Source organism: Danaus plexippus (assembly GCF_018135715.1).
Source record: "Danaus plexippus chromosome 22 unlocalized genomic scaffold, MEX_DaPlex mxdp_33, whole genome shotgun sequence".
NCBI classification, from domain to species: Eukaryota; Metazoa; Arthropoda; class Insecta; order Lepidoptera; family Nymphalidae; genus Danaus; species Danaus plexippus.
Window position 1 is genome coordinate 2,424,813 of NW_026869856.1, and position 15,296 is coordinate 2,440,108.

Consider the following 15,296-nt stretch of genomic DNA (forward strand, 5'->3'; position numbering starts at 1 on the left):
AGTCTTTTACTTTGATGAAGCTCTTACAAGAAAATAGAACTTACCTTGAATAGCGTTAGATGGTAGTCCGGAGACGGTAGTCTTTTAGTTTTTCATTTTCGTTTTAAAATTTTTGATTTTACCCATATTTAATTTCTACAAGGCCTTATTTAATTTGCATTGTATGTATGTATGCATGTAATATATTTATCTATGTGTGTGTGTGTATGTATTTGTCCAAATCAATTCTTGATTATTAATTTTGAAGAAATGTTCAACAGACCGAACTGAAATCATTTATACATACTCAGTTTGCACGAGGACACGTGGAAAAATTTGTGATATGATGCTTTATCTCACATGGCTCCATATTTAAAATGCGCTTCTACAATATCAAATCAAATGAAAGGACGTGCAAAGAATAACTCAAAAAAAAAAATGTCCAGTGATGACAACTAAGGCAGAAATATAAATGTACTTTAAAAAATCCTATCTTTTTAAAACGACAGTCTGTAATTTATGTGCTATAACAACAGAAGGTAGAATAACTTGTCTAGAAAAGCAAGTATATTGACAACCTTGATACGTGGCATTTCAATTTTTTAATTTACAAACCAAGTAAATAGTAAATTTTCAAACCAACTTAAATTTAACAACATGCATACGTTTCATTTAATATATTTTAAAGTTTTTATGTATAACATATATATATATGTATTATTTAATTTTAGATCATTCTAATAACAGCTTATTTTTATATTATTTTATTAAATTACTTTTTTCAATTTCGAAGTTCAATTAATATTTAACTCCTGTTAAAAAAAGATTAAAAATTCTAACATCATTATGTATATTTTAATAATTTATAACCTAAACGAATAGAATCATATATTAATAAACATTAATAAAATTAATTATTTAATAATTTTTTTTATTACATAACTAATATTTACACTAGATAAATCACGTAACACAAATTTCTTTAAAACAACTTCCATCAAAATCAGCAACCTAACGATCTAGTTCAGCCGGACAGTGCAAGCTCAGCACTTCATTTACATAATGTTTAAATTCAACGAGTTTAACTTCTACCTACGAATCAGACGTTTCCAAAATGAAAAATTAATGTAGCTTTATTTCGTTAACATTCGTGGTTATTTCATTTAATTACTATTAAAATAAGCATAAAATAATAAATGATATGAAATCATTTAAAACGTAATCAGTTATATTTGGTCAAAAAACCACGCTTACATTACGTATGTATTAATTAAGTTGATTGTACTTAAACCATACCCGGATATTCGATATGTTAGTTAAAAATATTATTTAATTGTGTGAATGGTTCGGACGAGACTTAATCTGACATCATCTCATTTGTTTTGCGGATGAGCTTAACCCTGCGTTAATGATGTGAAAATAATTACCAGGACAGTTCACAATCACCCTAATTTTATCGATGGTTACAAAAAAAGACGCTTTAATTTTAATGAACAGTTTTTTACGGCACAAGTTCATTTGTCAATGAAGCGGCCACTAAAAAATTTAAGGAACAAAGAAGATTAACATTGAATAAATATGTGTTTCAAATTTGCCCTGGGTCATTGTCTTTTTATTAACCGAATTATCTTGTTACTGTCGAAATGATTATTCTTTATATCTATTTGTTTCTATTACCCTCTAATTAAGATAAATTATTTATACTATCTTTAATAAAGATTCTCCTTGTGGTTTAAACATTAAAGATATTTTAAAGCTAGTTATTGCAACTGTAGTCGGAAAGTTGAAAAGTACTATCATTCTTTCTGTTCAGCTGTTTATAGTTCAGTCTAGCCGATGGTTAAGTTTACTCGACAGTTTGCTTACTCTGCAGTATATGTGAGTTCGGCCAGATGAAAAGAGAGATAACACTAGAGATACCACTATCAGAAGTCCGGTGCCAACAAAAAAAAGAAATGAAGTCACGTAGCGGTGAAAAGTTAAAAAATGATAAAAAAATACTTGGTACTTTTTGTTGCAGTTAAGTCACCTGCGGTACTTGGCCATGGCAATTGTATAGAGGTTAATTTTATATGGTATAGTTTAGTATGGACATAATAATATGTGAAGAATTTTCTTTGAGAGATCACGAGGACGTGTACAAGCAGGAAGATCGTGTCAGAGATGTCATTATTATGGCAGAGGATTTCACAACGAGGCACAACAGTGGTAAAGGTCGCCCTTGATTAATTCTAGATTAATATTCACACAAACTGCGCATAACTACAACGCTTTTAGTCACCATGAACACAGGAGGGCAAAGTTCTCATCGTCGTGCGGTCTGTAGTTATTTGACAGTACGACCGAACCGACACAGAATGAAGTATCATAAAATCTGGTCGGCCACCTCACATTCGACTAACATACATGTTCGTTTTGTGAGATATATATATATATCTCACAAAACGAACATAATTTCAGAAGGTCGCAATAAAATCCAGTTTCCTCCCATTTACCAAAGAAAGTTAAATATTTCAAGGTAATTTATTACACTCTTTTCAACTCTGATTTAGAACCTCCGATCTCGTGTTATTTTTTGAACATCTTCTTGAGCGATCCTTTCAAATTAATTGGACGACTTTCTTCCGTCCGATTAAGCAAAGCAATAATGAAAAAAATTGTTTTAAAACGTTGGAGTTTTTTTTTTTTTTCATTACAATATTTTATTAATCCTAATAATCCAGAAACGATTTAGAATGAATGATATCTCTTTTCAATATTATTTTCAATAATGTTATATTCAGAAACGTATTTTAACGTTTAAGTGCTTATTATTATCTCTTCGCATTCTTTTTAGTTGACTTTCAGAAAATATAATTCAAACAAAATATTTTTTGATAAATTAGTAAGACATTTTAAGATTTCAATACTATATACCTCTGTATATAAACAGTGCTACGCTTCATGACAGTGTGATAATAAAGGATCTATATGGAGCTTATTTCAAAACTAACTCAAAACCAATTTCCTGAGAAAAAGTAAAATAAAGTACAGAATTTCCTTTTACTATCCTCAAACATAGAAATCCATGTAGAATTGCTATAAATATTGAATATCAGGATTATATAAATGTATTTTAAGAGTTTTTTAGTAAAACAGTTTAAATTAGGTTACCTATTAATATTTAATTAATATTTAAAACGTCATTGTTTAATAGTGAAAGAAAATTTAAATCTAAGATATTTAGTTAGTTACCAGACGGTAATGAGTGAGGAAGATACTTTTATATCGTCTGCCTGTGGTCACGGCTGTTGTAAAGGAACCTAAACTTCGGAATTAAGTTATTATAAAATGATAAAATACTCTCAGAAAATCTTACTTCCGTTTAGATGATTACATTAAAAAATAATTATATCATTCAGTAAAACAGTATTAAAGCAAAACATATTATATTATCATTAAAATAATTTTAATTTAGTACTAAAATCCATTTATTTAAAATTATCTGCAAATTTTATTTTAGTCAATATCATAAACGTGGAATTGTCGACAGGCAGACATCTTTTGTTCTTTCGATAGACAGATATCTTTTATTATCACTTTTCCGAAATATCCGTATATTTGTCGCAGATATTTATTACTTCCATTCCCACCTGATTTCCCAACCAACTAACTTTCCTAATTTGGAAATATATTTTTAGTGCATTAACAGAAATTTCATTTAAAAATAAGTAAAACTTAATTTATCTAACTTTGAATACATATATATACAAAAGAACACATTACTAAGAAAATAAATCATATATTTTAGAGTATTTTAATTCTTGTAATGTTTTTAAATTTGAAGCAATTAAATATTTAAACCAAAATATTGATATCTTGGTAAAATCAAAAGAAAAAATTATCGACACGAAGATATCCCCTCAAAATTGCTTTTCAAATTAAGAATTTGTGCCCTCACTTAAGACGACGTAGAAAAAATATTGAAAGCCTCAATATTTTTTTACCGCCATATAAAATTATTCATATGCTACAGTCAAGATAGTCAAAAGTTAGGGCGTGATTTTTTTATTGTTCATCATTTTATAGATGACTAAATAATATGTATTGATTCTACGCTAACTTATGTTAACAAATTGTCTGTCTATATGGTAAAAGCTAACAATATTCCAACCGCTGAACTTTGACAACACCAAAGAGAATTTAAACGAAGCTTTTGTAGAGTTGCCAATTAAAACGAACGAATTGCATGCCGAAGCTAAACGAATACAGTACAAGTCGGTTACAAGTCATTTTATTACATAAAAAAGGCAAATTATTATTACTTGATATTTTTTTTTTATTTTTCTAATCTCTGACTGATCTCCATTATTAAAATATATTGTATGTAATATCGGAAAATATATTAGTCTCTATAACCATTGTACAAGAGACTGGAATACATTGTGCGCATAAATCAAAATCTTGGATTTGTGTAGTCAACAGAGTTCCAAAATGAAAATATGTTTTCTTTACAGAAATACCGTTTTCGTTAACTTATTATGATTGCTAAATGAATAATGTCAAACTTATATTTATTTAGTTATTGCAACTGTAGTCGGAAAGTTGAAAAGTACTATCATTCTTTCTGTTCAGCTGTTTATAGTTCAGTCTAGCCGATGGTTAAGTTTACTCGACAGTTTGCTTACTCTGCAGTATATGTGAGTTCGGCCAGATGAAAAGAGAGATAACACTAGAGATACCACTATCAGAAGTCCGGTGCCAACAAAAAAAAGAAATGAAGTCACGTAGCGGTGAAAAGTTAAAAAATGATAAAAAAATACTTGGTACTTTTTGTTGCAGTTAAGTCACCTGCGGTACTTGGCCATGGCAATTGTATAGAGGTTAATTTTATATGGTATAGTTTAGTATGGACATAATAATATGTGAAGAATTTTCTTTGAGAGATCACGAGGACGTGTACAAGCAGGAAGATCGTGTCAGAGATGTCATTATTATGGCAGAGGATTTCACAACGAGGCACAACAGTGGTAAAGGTCGCCCTTGATTAATTCTAGATTAATATTCACACAAACTGCGCATAACTACAACGCTTTTAGTCACCATGAACACAGGAGGGCAAAGTTCTCATCGTCGTGCGGTCTGTAGTTATTTGACAGTACGACCGAACCGACACAGAATGAAGTATCATAAAATCTGGTCGGCCACCTCACATTCGACTAACATACATGTTCGTTTTGTGAGATATATATATATCTCACAAAACGAACATAATTTCAGAAGGTCGCAATAAAATCCAGTTTCCTCCCATTTACCAAAGAAAGTTAAATTTCAAGGTAATTTATTACACTCTTTTCAACTCTGATTTAGAACCTCCGATCTCGTGTTATTTTTTGAACATCTTCTTGAGCGATCCTTTCAAATTAATTGGACGACTTTCTTCCGTCCGATTAAGCAAAGCAATAATGAAAAAAATTGTTTTAAAACGTTGGAGTTTTTTTTTTTTTTCATTACAATATTTTATTAATCCTAATAATCCAGAAACGATTTAGAATGAATGATATCTCTTTTCAATATTATTTTCAATAATGTTATATTCAGAAACGTATTTTAACGTTTAAGTGCTTATTATTATCTCTTCGCATTCTTTTTAGTTGACTTTCAGAAAATATAATTCAAACAAAATATTTTTTGATAAATTAGTAAGACATTTTAAGATTTCAATACTATATACCTCTGTATATAAACAGTGCTACGCTTCATGACAGTGTGATAATAAAGGATCTATATGGAGCTTATTTCAAAACTAACTCAAAACCAATTTCCTGAGAAAAAGTAAAATAAAGTACAGAATTTCCTTTTACTATCCTCAAACATAGAAATCCATGTAGAATTGCTATAAATATTGAATATCAGGATTATATAAATGTATTTTAAGAGTTTTTTAGTAAAACAGTTTAAATTAGGTTACCTATTAATATTTAATTAATATTTAAAACGTCATTGTTTAATAGTGAAAGAAAATTTAAATCTAAGATATTTAGTTAGTTACCAGACGGTAATGAGTGAGGAAGATACTTTTATATCGTCTGCCTGTGGTCACGGCTGTTGTAAAGGAACCTAAACTTCGGAATTAAGTTATTATAAAATGATAAAATACTCTCAGAAAATCTTACTTCCGTTTAGATGATTACATTAAAAAATAATTATATCATTCAGTAAAACAGTATTAAAGCAAAACATATTATATTATCATTAAAATAATTTTAATTTAGTACTAAAATCCATTTATTTAAAATTATCTGCAAATTTTATTTTAGTCAATATCATAAACGTGGAATTGTCGACAGGCAGACATCTTTTGTTCTTTCGATAGACAGATATCTTTTATTATCACTTTTCCGAAATATCCGTATATTTGTCGCAGATATTTATTACTTCCATTCCCACCTGATTTCCCAACCAACTAACTTTCCTAATTTGGAAATATATTTTTAGTGCATTAACAGAAATTTCATTTAAAAATAAGTAAAACTTAATTTATCTAACTTTGAATACATATATATACAAAAGAACACATTACTAAGAAAATAAATCATATATTTTAGAGTATTTTAATTCTTGTAATGTTTTTAAATTTGAAGCAATTAAATATTTAAACCAAAATATTGATATCTTGGTAAAATCAAAAGAAAAATTATCGACACGAAGATATCCCCTCAAAATTGCTTTTCAAATTAAGAATTTGTGCCCTCACTTAAGACGACGTAGAAAAAATATTGAAAGCCTCAATATTTTTTTACCGCCATATAAAATTATTCATATGCTACAGTCAAGATAGTCAAAAGTTAGGGCGTGATTTTTTTATTGTTCATCATTTTATAGATGACTAAATAATATGTATTGATTCTACGCTAACTTATGTTAACAAATTGTCTGTCTATATGGTAAAAGCTAACAATATTCCAACCGCTGAACTTTGACAACACCAAAGAGAATTTAAACGAAGCTTTTGTAGAGTTGCCAATTAAAACGAACGAATTGCATGCCGAAGCTAAACGAATACAGTACAAGTCGGTTACAAGTCATTTTATTACATAAAAAAGGCAAATTATTATTACTTGATATTTTTTTTTTATTTTTCTAATCTCTGACTGATCTCCATTATTAAAATATATTGTATGTAATATCGGAAAATATATTAGTCTCTATAACCATTGTACAAGAGACTGGAATACATTGTGCGCATAAATCAAAATCTTGGATTTGTGTAGTCAACAGAGTTCCAAAATGAAAATATGTTTTCTTTACAGAAATACCGTTTTCGTTAACTTATTATGATTGCTAAATGAATAATGTCAAACTTATATTTATTTAATTGAAATTTTTCCAATATATTTCGTAGGTAAATCAAAAGGCATAAGGAACGTAAAATGATTGATATATTTGTACGGCGCTCTACAAATAACAGTTTTCTAAATATTGGAACATGAATGGCTTTAAAAATATTTATCGAACTCAAATTACAAAAAAGTAGAATACCTAATTATTCTTTTTTTTATTATAATTAAACTATTTTTTAAATTAAAAGTATTTCTTTTATTCACTTCATTTTTACTAAGAATATTAATATATACTATAATATATTTATTATGGTTATCTTTGAAAAGATTTTTTTTTGTAATTTGGCTGGGTACGAAGATATATGTCTATATCCTTAGTACAATTTACGCTTTAGTTCGTAAATACCAATTTATCTTCACTTAACATACTTTATAAGGGTGTTAGGAAAATATAAAATTATTACTCTACTTCCTAATGTTTTTATTTGAAACGATTGAGACTTTTTAATGAGCTTTACAGGAAATACTAACAAGGACTTAGTTTATGAGCAAATTTATCGGTGTTGATTTCATATTCATATAATTAATTTAATTGCTTACAATAATAGTAGTTATAAGGACATTGTGATCGACAGGACACCTTCCAAAACAGATTCAGTTATCATTGTGCTTAAAACATCGATTAAACAGATTAAAGAAAAAATAATAACAGTGACTTTGACTTTTCATTATTCCTGTTCCTAAAGAATTTGACGTTTTAATGAGTATGCCGCCAACTTATATTAGTGGGTAAAATTAGAAAGAAATAATTGTTGACAACATTACGGTGACGAATAAAAATCGCAATATTTTAATTTTAATTTTTTGTTTAAAATTATAATTTACTGCCTTATATATGACTCCTTGAACTTTTTTTACATTTCTTGACATCTCGAAATACATTCAAATAATAATAAAATTTGTAGCTTAGTACGAACACCGAACTGTTGAGAAATTGTGATTTTTGGACATATCTTGAGAGTATCTCACTAATACGAATTTACGGACGGTGTAAGATAAGGGCAGCTTGATATAGACATTCGTTAATGAAAAATATTTTTTTTATGAATGAAATGAATAAAACAGTCTATATTGATAAATGTCAAGTGAAAATTTATGTATTAATATTATTTAATGATCTGTATAAAATATTACGAAACAGAAACTAGAAAAACGTTGACGAAATCTGTACAAAAAATTTATATTTTATTTTGAATTATAAATATATTTTTATAAACAAGCAGTCGTTTACTTATTCATCACATTAAATTTGTGACATTCAAGGAATAAGGTATAAAACAAAATAGCGAAAAAAATCTCTCTGTAATGTAATTATATAATACAGAAAAAAAAACGAAGTAATAAAAAAATACTATAATAATAAATAGGTGTAAATATAGATCATAGCATTGATCCACATTGAGGTTGTCGTACTCGATAACAGTCATCAGAAATAAAAATCATATTATTATTAAATAATTAATTATTGGTTAGTAATTACAAATTTCTTCGTAATTACAGATTTTACGTCTGTAATTAAATATTTCTTTGTAATAGTTACTTGTATATCTGTTCATAAAAGCTTCAGTTTTAATGGGTGTGGAACGATAGACTCCTTCTATTTTGTCATATTACAATAACTCGAAATCCTCAAGAAAAACTATTTTTTTTTTAATATTTGAAGTTTTGTAATCGTTATTTTTGTCAGAGAAAATTTCTATTTTTATTTCGCTAAAATAAAAATAAATGACAAAAAAAAAAACATTAAATATTCGCCGTCGTTTTAGTTTCATATATAAAATAATGAGTTTTAAGTCGCTATATCTATATTTAAAAAAAAATTAATGAAATATATGAAAATAAAATTTAAATGTATGAGAATGAGTTGATTCTCATTCTACCATAGTACAAGAGAAGTTAATAATAAGTACACAAATAAACATTCGTTAATTGTCTTTAAACATGAGTAATTTAACTCAAAACAACTATTATGTCTCGGTAATAAAGCCAAACAGTAATACAATTACTAGACTGAGAATTTCAAAGAGAATGTGAGCTGGTAGCTAGAGGATGCGTATTAAAATAAGTAATTTACATACGAAAGATATTAGAACAAGGTAAATGTTATTTTATAAATATATGTCGCGCCGACAGCCTTCTCGTATCGAAAATATTCCTTTTCGTGTATTCGTTCATTATAATTGTTTTCAAATTACCCTCTTCACCGATGTTAATAACTTTATTAATACATCAGGTGATTAGTTTTTTCCAAGTACCCACAATTGTAATATAGAATTTACCATATAAAAGTCAAAGCATAATCGTACTGAATTCATTCTACATTGGTCGCTCTTAGGAGCCACAGTGGTAGAATCTCCGCTATACAATTCTTGACATTCATTGTAAGAATTTGTTAGCAATAAACAAGTATCATTTTGAGTAAAGACTATCTTTGCTTCAAAATGGAAGTCTGTCCATTGTCATCGGTACTTAACGCCCAGACTCGAAAGCCTTTTAAAGGACTAGGGTCTTGGCCAAGGTTCCACGAGGATCCCCGCGCTCTCACATATACTTTTTTATTCTTATCCCTAATATTGTTATATAATTAAAAGATTCAAGGTGGACATAGTTTATTTAAGTTCTGACCTTTTAACATTTATCAATTAAATTCCTAATATTTCAACAATCATAAGCTCATATACATTGCAACATTTAAGATGGTTCTTCCTCAACTGCAATACAATAGAATGATTGACAAATCCCATTCTACTTTACATATAAAAAATATCTAGTAGGTGTATTTTTGCTTTTTATGGTACTCTGAATACTTTATGTATTATTATTTATTTATTTAAAATCGAATAAGATAAACGAAACTGATCCTTATTTGAGATTATATAAAATATAATATATACACACTTCACATAAAACACCGTAACTTTGTGGTTAAATAAAAGCATGTATAAGATTTTAAGAACGCTTTGGTTATAATGGGTTCCAGAATTTATTACCTTTAGCCTTTATAACAGTTGTGCTGAGAGGGAAATGCAAGGTAGTAATATAAATAACATTTTCAAGCGCCTATCGTGGACACTAAATGAAAGGTACATTTGACAGGTTAGTAAAAAAAAATAAGAACTCTTTGTAACTATAATATAAATATATTTATACCTATTTATAAGCAATTGTCAATCTGTACACGCAACAAAAATGTATCTATCAGTGTGTGTACAAAGTTTTAGGTGGTCTTTGTAGAACCAGTACCCAAAACGTTTTTTATTACAACCTATCTCCTTAATATTCGTTATCGTATCACATGAAATAGTTTAAAATTGGAAATTAATTTCTCAGATAAATTCTATTAAATTATTAATTTAGCTTACAAGTTCATACATTACTTCCAAATTAACAGCTTAATGAATTGCAAAGCTTTTCTGTACATAATATTCTAACAAGTTAACGACTACAGTTCACTTTTAAAAAATATTAAAACGGAATATTTTATAAATTTTACAACATTTTTAAAGATATTTTATGTTAAAATCATTTCATCAACCATTTCTTATTTATGTTTATCTACAATAACAATAACAATAAGATACAATAACAATACAAAAATAAATGTTTTTAAGTTAATATAACAAAGTTTCACTTTGTATGTAAAAGTTAAAATTACATTACTATATTTAAGCAGGTATATTATCCTATGTTTATTTGTTATCACATAAAAATCTATAAAATTTTAAGTTGACTTGCTTAAATTTTAATTGAAATCATTTTATAAATCCCGAAATAAATAGTACATGGGAGCTTTATCCCAGTCTTTGTCTCAAAGTAATGCCTGTGATAAAACAAGGACAGGTTCAATTGAGCGTGTTGGCTAACCATCAATTTGTAGGAGTCAAATCTTTTAGATAACAACGTTGAATTCGGAACGTATTTTTCCTGCAATGAAATGATATTAAAGAAGAGATGTTACTTATTACACATAAATAATCCTGAGTATTAAAAACTGCTCCTATTGAATTTATTATTAAAGAAAAATATATCACATTATATAATGACAAATTTGATAAAGTAAATTAACGTTTAAAAGATATTACACAAGATAAGATAAGATTAGATAATAAAATGTACATAGTATTTTAATACTCTGAAATGTACGAAGAAAAGTATTTTCACTTCCAGTATAATGATAATGGAAGTAAGCAGGGATGGGTGACAAATAGTTGTTCGAAAAGCACGGTAATATATTATATTTAAATACGTATGTATATGTATATTATACCACTTAGTATATTAAAAAAATAATATAAAAAATATTTGAAAAAAAAATATTATACCTAATGACACAATAGTGTTTTGCGAGAGAAATGCTTAACAATAATTTATGTAATCTCAGCTCCAGATCCTTAGATAACTGGATAAAGTATTAGGTATAAAAAATATCAAAGTTTGAGCATAAAATTCCTAGTTGTTATAGACTCTAATGGTTTTCCTACACGTTTATAGAGATGAAATTATTTTATAACAAGACAAAGTTCTTATTTTCTCTCAGTTTATAAAAGGTACTTCCTATATTTTTTCTTTAAACACTATATACTATACTTGTTACCAAAATTCATCTGAGATTATGTAAAATTACGATATATAAAAAATTCATTTAAATTTTAAATGTTACATTCAGAACCTTATTTCCAATACTAAAAAGTCTATTATAGCAATTTACTGGTTCATTTAAAAGTATAAAGAAATATCACGAAATGGTAACATTATTAAAAAGTATAATAACTAAGATTTTCTTTAAACGACCACTTCGAAACTTTTTAATTGATATTATTAGTTTCTTCAAGTTTCTTCAAGTAATTAGAGCTGTTAACAACGAACAACCGTAATATCTTTTCTAAGTGTTTCTTGGAAATGCTATAATTGTGAAGAAGATATGTTATAAATGTTCATTAAAGAAGATATTGGTGTGAAAATATAACAATTGTAAAAAAAAGAAAAATTTGGATATAATTTATCTTAATATTTAAATTCGTTGTCTTAGTTTTCTCATTTACTCATATTAAAATTTAAAGTTATCTTAAATTGTATCACATTCTAAAACTTAATACTAAGTATAAAAGACGCTTCTTTACTACAAAGGATTTTTATTTAACGTAAATAAACTTACATACAAACACATCGCCAGAAAGAAGCATTAATTCTATATTTTTTAAATAAAATTCTCGTATTGGAATCTAAACGTGATACATATATACATATATATATATATATATTGAAAGACAAAAGGCAATTGCCTTTTTAAAGAAATTATATACCATAACCTTGTCAGTAAAAATAAGCAGACAAAATATAATTTAAAATAATTGCATGTAGTGTAAAACTTAACGAACAATGCATTTATTTGCAATGATAATTATAATAAAGGTCCCTACTTGTTTAAAAATATCAGTACACAGATTATTATAAAAACCAAACCAAAAGTATAAAAACTTTAAGAATTAGTTCCACTTCAAAATTTATTAACATGACTCAATCGTGTAACATATTGTAACTCAAGTTATAAGGAGAGATTTTTTGTAAAACAATATGATAATTATACACACATTTAAGCACGTACTTTTAGGAAATGGGAGGGGAGGCTTACTTAGAAAATGACATTAATTTTCAATGTTGAAAAGACACCTACGTATAGGATACGAATACATATAGAGATCTTATGCACTCAGATATATAAATTATGTATATTATTTATAAACAACTGGTGTCAAAGTAGGTGAAGACTTATATGTTGATATTTTGCTTTCCTTTTGACAAGTAAATTTTAATCAGCTCAGTCCTTTAAATTCTTAAAACATAAAATTAATAAAATTTATTTAATTTAAAATTAACCTGAAATGTCTGATTTTTGAATTTGAATTAGCCTCAATTACTTACTTGGCCGATATATGATATTAAAAATATATATAGATTATATTAAGGTTCCCTGCTGGACATAAGCCTTCCTCATCTACATCCTTTAGCTTCAGTCGGAAGTGGCCTTCATCCACCGTGAACCCTCGGCCTTGACTGAGTCGTCCGTCCATCTCGTGGGTAGAAGTCCAACGCAGCCTTTTCCGATCCATGGTTCCCATTCGAGAACTTTTGGGCCCCAACGAATTTAATAATTTTATTAATAATTGATTGTACTAGTTTAGATTCAGATAAACCTAAGAAATTTCAATGACCATATATAGATTTGTTTCGTTTCAAATATATAAAACGAATAAATTATTATATACTATTAAAAGAGCCAAATTAAATAACTAATATTTAAGCAGAAGCGCCTAGAAAAGTTATAAAATTATATTAGTGTATAGTAGATTTGTTTCCTTCTCCGCTAAAACTTATAACTTAATTATGCTATGGTATGATTAATACTAAATAGAAAACGAGTGTTTAAACAAATTTAAGATTGTTATTTAATAATTATGATTAAGTCTAAAAATTTTAAAAAAAATGTTTTTTTCAAAATTATCCAAAAATATCAGATAAATTTATCGGAATTTCCAACCCTACACCCAAATCCTTTCTCCCTTTTCGTGCTAATAGCAATAGAACTTTAAAATAAAACAAAGTTATTGTTGATTAATAAAAATAAACGAAATATGCTTTTATATTTTGAATTAAAATATAATCAATGGCTTGGGAGGCAAATATAGTACAATCAAATCATTTAATAATTGTTAACTTCTTCAGGCACTTCTAAGGAATTACACTGTTGAATGAATTTATACGGCTTAAACCAATTAAAAGCTTACATAAACTAAAGTAAGATTAATCTCAAGACTCTTATTAACAAGAACGAACGAGCTTAATTTGCAACACTGTCTTTGTTAAAGCGTTCCTTTCTTGAAATTAAAATTCTATGCTATTTCAAAATTATATTCTCGTCATAATATTTCCTACCTATCCTAAGAGTAAGTTTAGTCTTTAATCTTAATCGGACATGTCGGAGAGCGCAAATTCATTACATAGTTTCTGACTGATGTGACTTTAATGGTTTTATTTTAAATCGGTCATTAATCATCTTAGAATAATATTTTTATCATTAATACAAAACGCCTCACAGCTGCCGTTTTGTTTTTATGTTTAATTAATTTATTGCTATTATTTTTTGTAGACGTCCTCTTAGTTTCATGACGGTGAAAAATGTCGGTCCAAGCTTATATTGTGAGTGGAATATAAGGTTCCTAGTTTGTAGTTTATTAATTCGCAGTAAAATAAATTTATAATCGTAAATTTTAGGCATCAAAATCGTTTAAAATAACCTCTGTTTGAAGTTCTTAAAATAAAAAAAAGAGAAATAAACAATTTTTTTTCTAAATTGATTTTTAACTCTACCGTCATCCTAAATAATAAAAATCTACTTTATATTATATACCAATTAGATTTGTCCACAAATGAAAAACTTTTTGATTATTTTGATAAAAACGTAATTTAGGTTACATATAGAACAAACAAATATCTCTTAAAAATATATGACCTATAGTTACAGATATGAACAAAAGTCTAAGAGCTTAACTGATCTCTAGGTAATTTTCACCTCTTATAATAATAACAACTCTGTCTATTATTTGAATTACTTTAAGGAATTACTCAAGACATCTGACTTTTGACGGCTCTTTTGAAACTTTTAAGTTAATTTGGGATAAAATATATGGGGTTTAAGTTATAGTGTTATCAGTATTGTTTTTCCGCCTTTCATGAAATAGGATCAATTGATATCTACACAGGATATAATATCTTCTTTTTTATGTTCCAAAGGGGAAAACAAGCAGACGGGCTACTTGATGGGAAGTAGTTACCATCGCCCATGAACATCTGCAACATAAGGGGTGTTGCAGATGCGTTGCCGGCCTTGATTGTGGCGGAGGTATCCGAACACGTTTAAAAGACACCACATTGTAG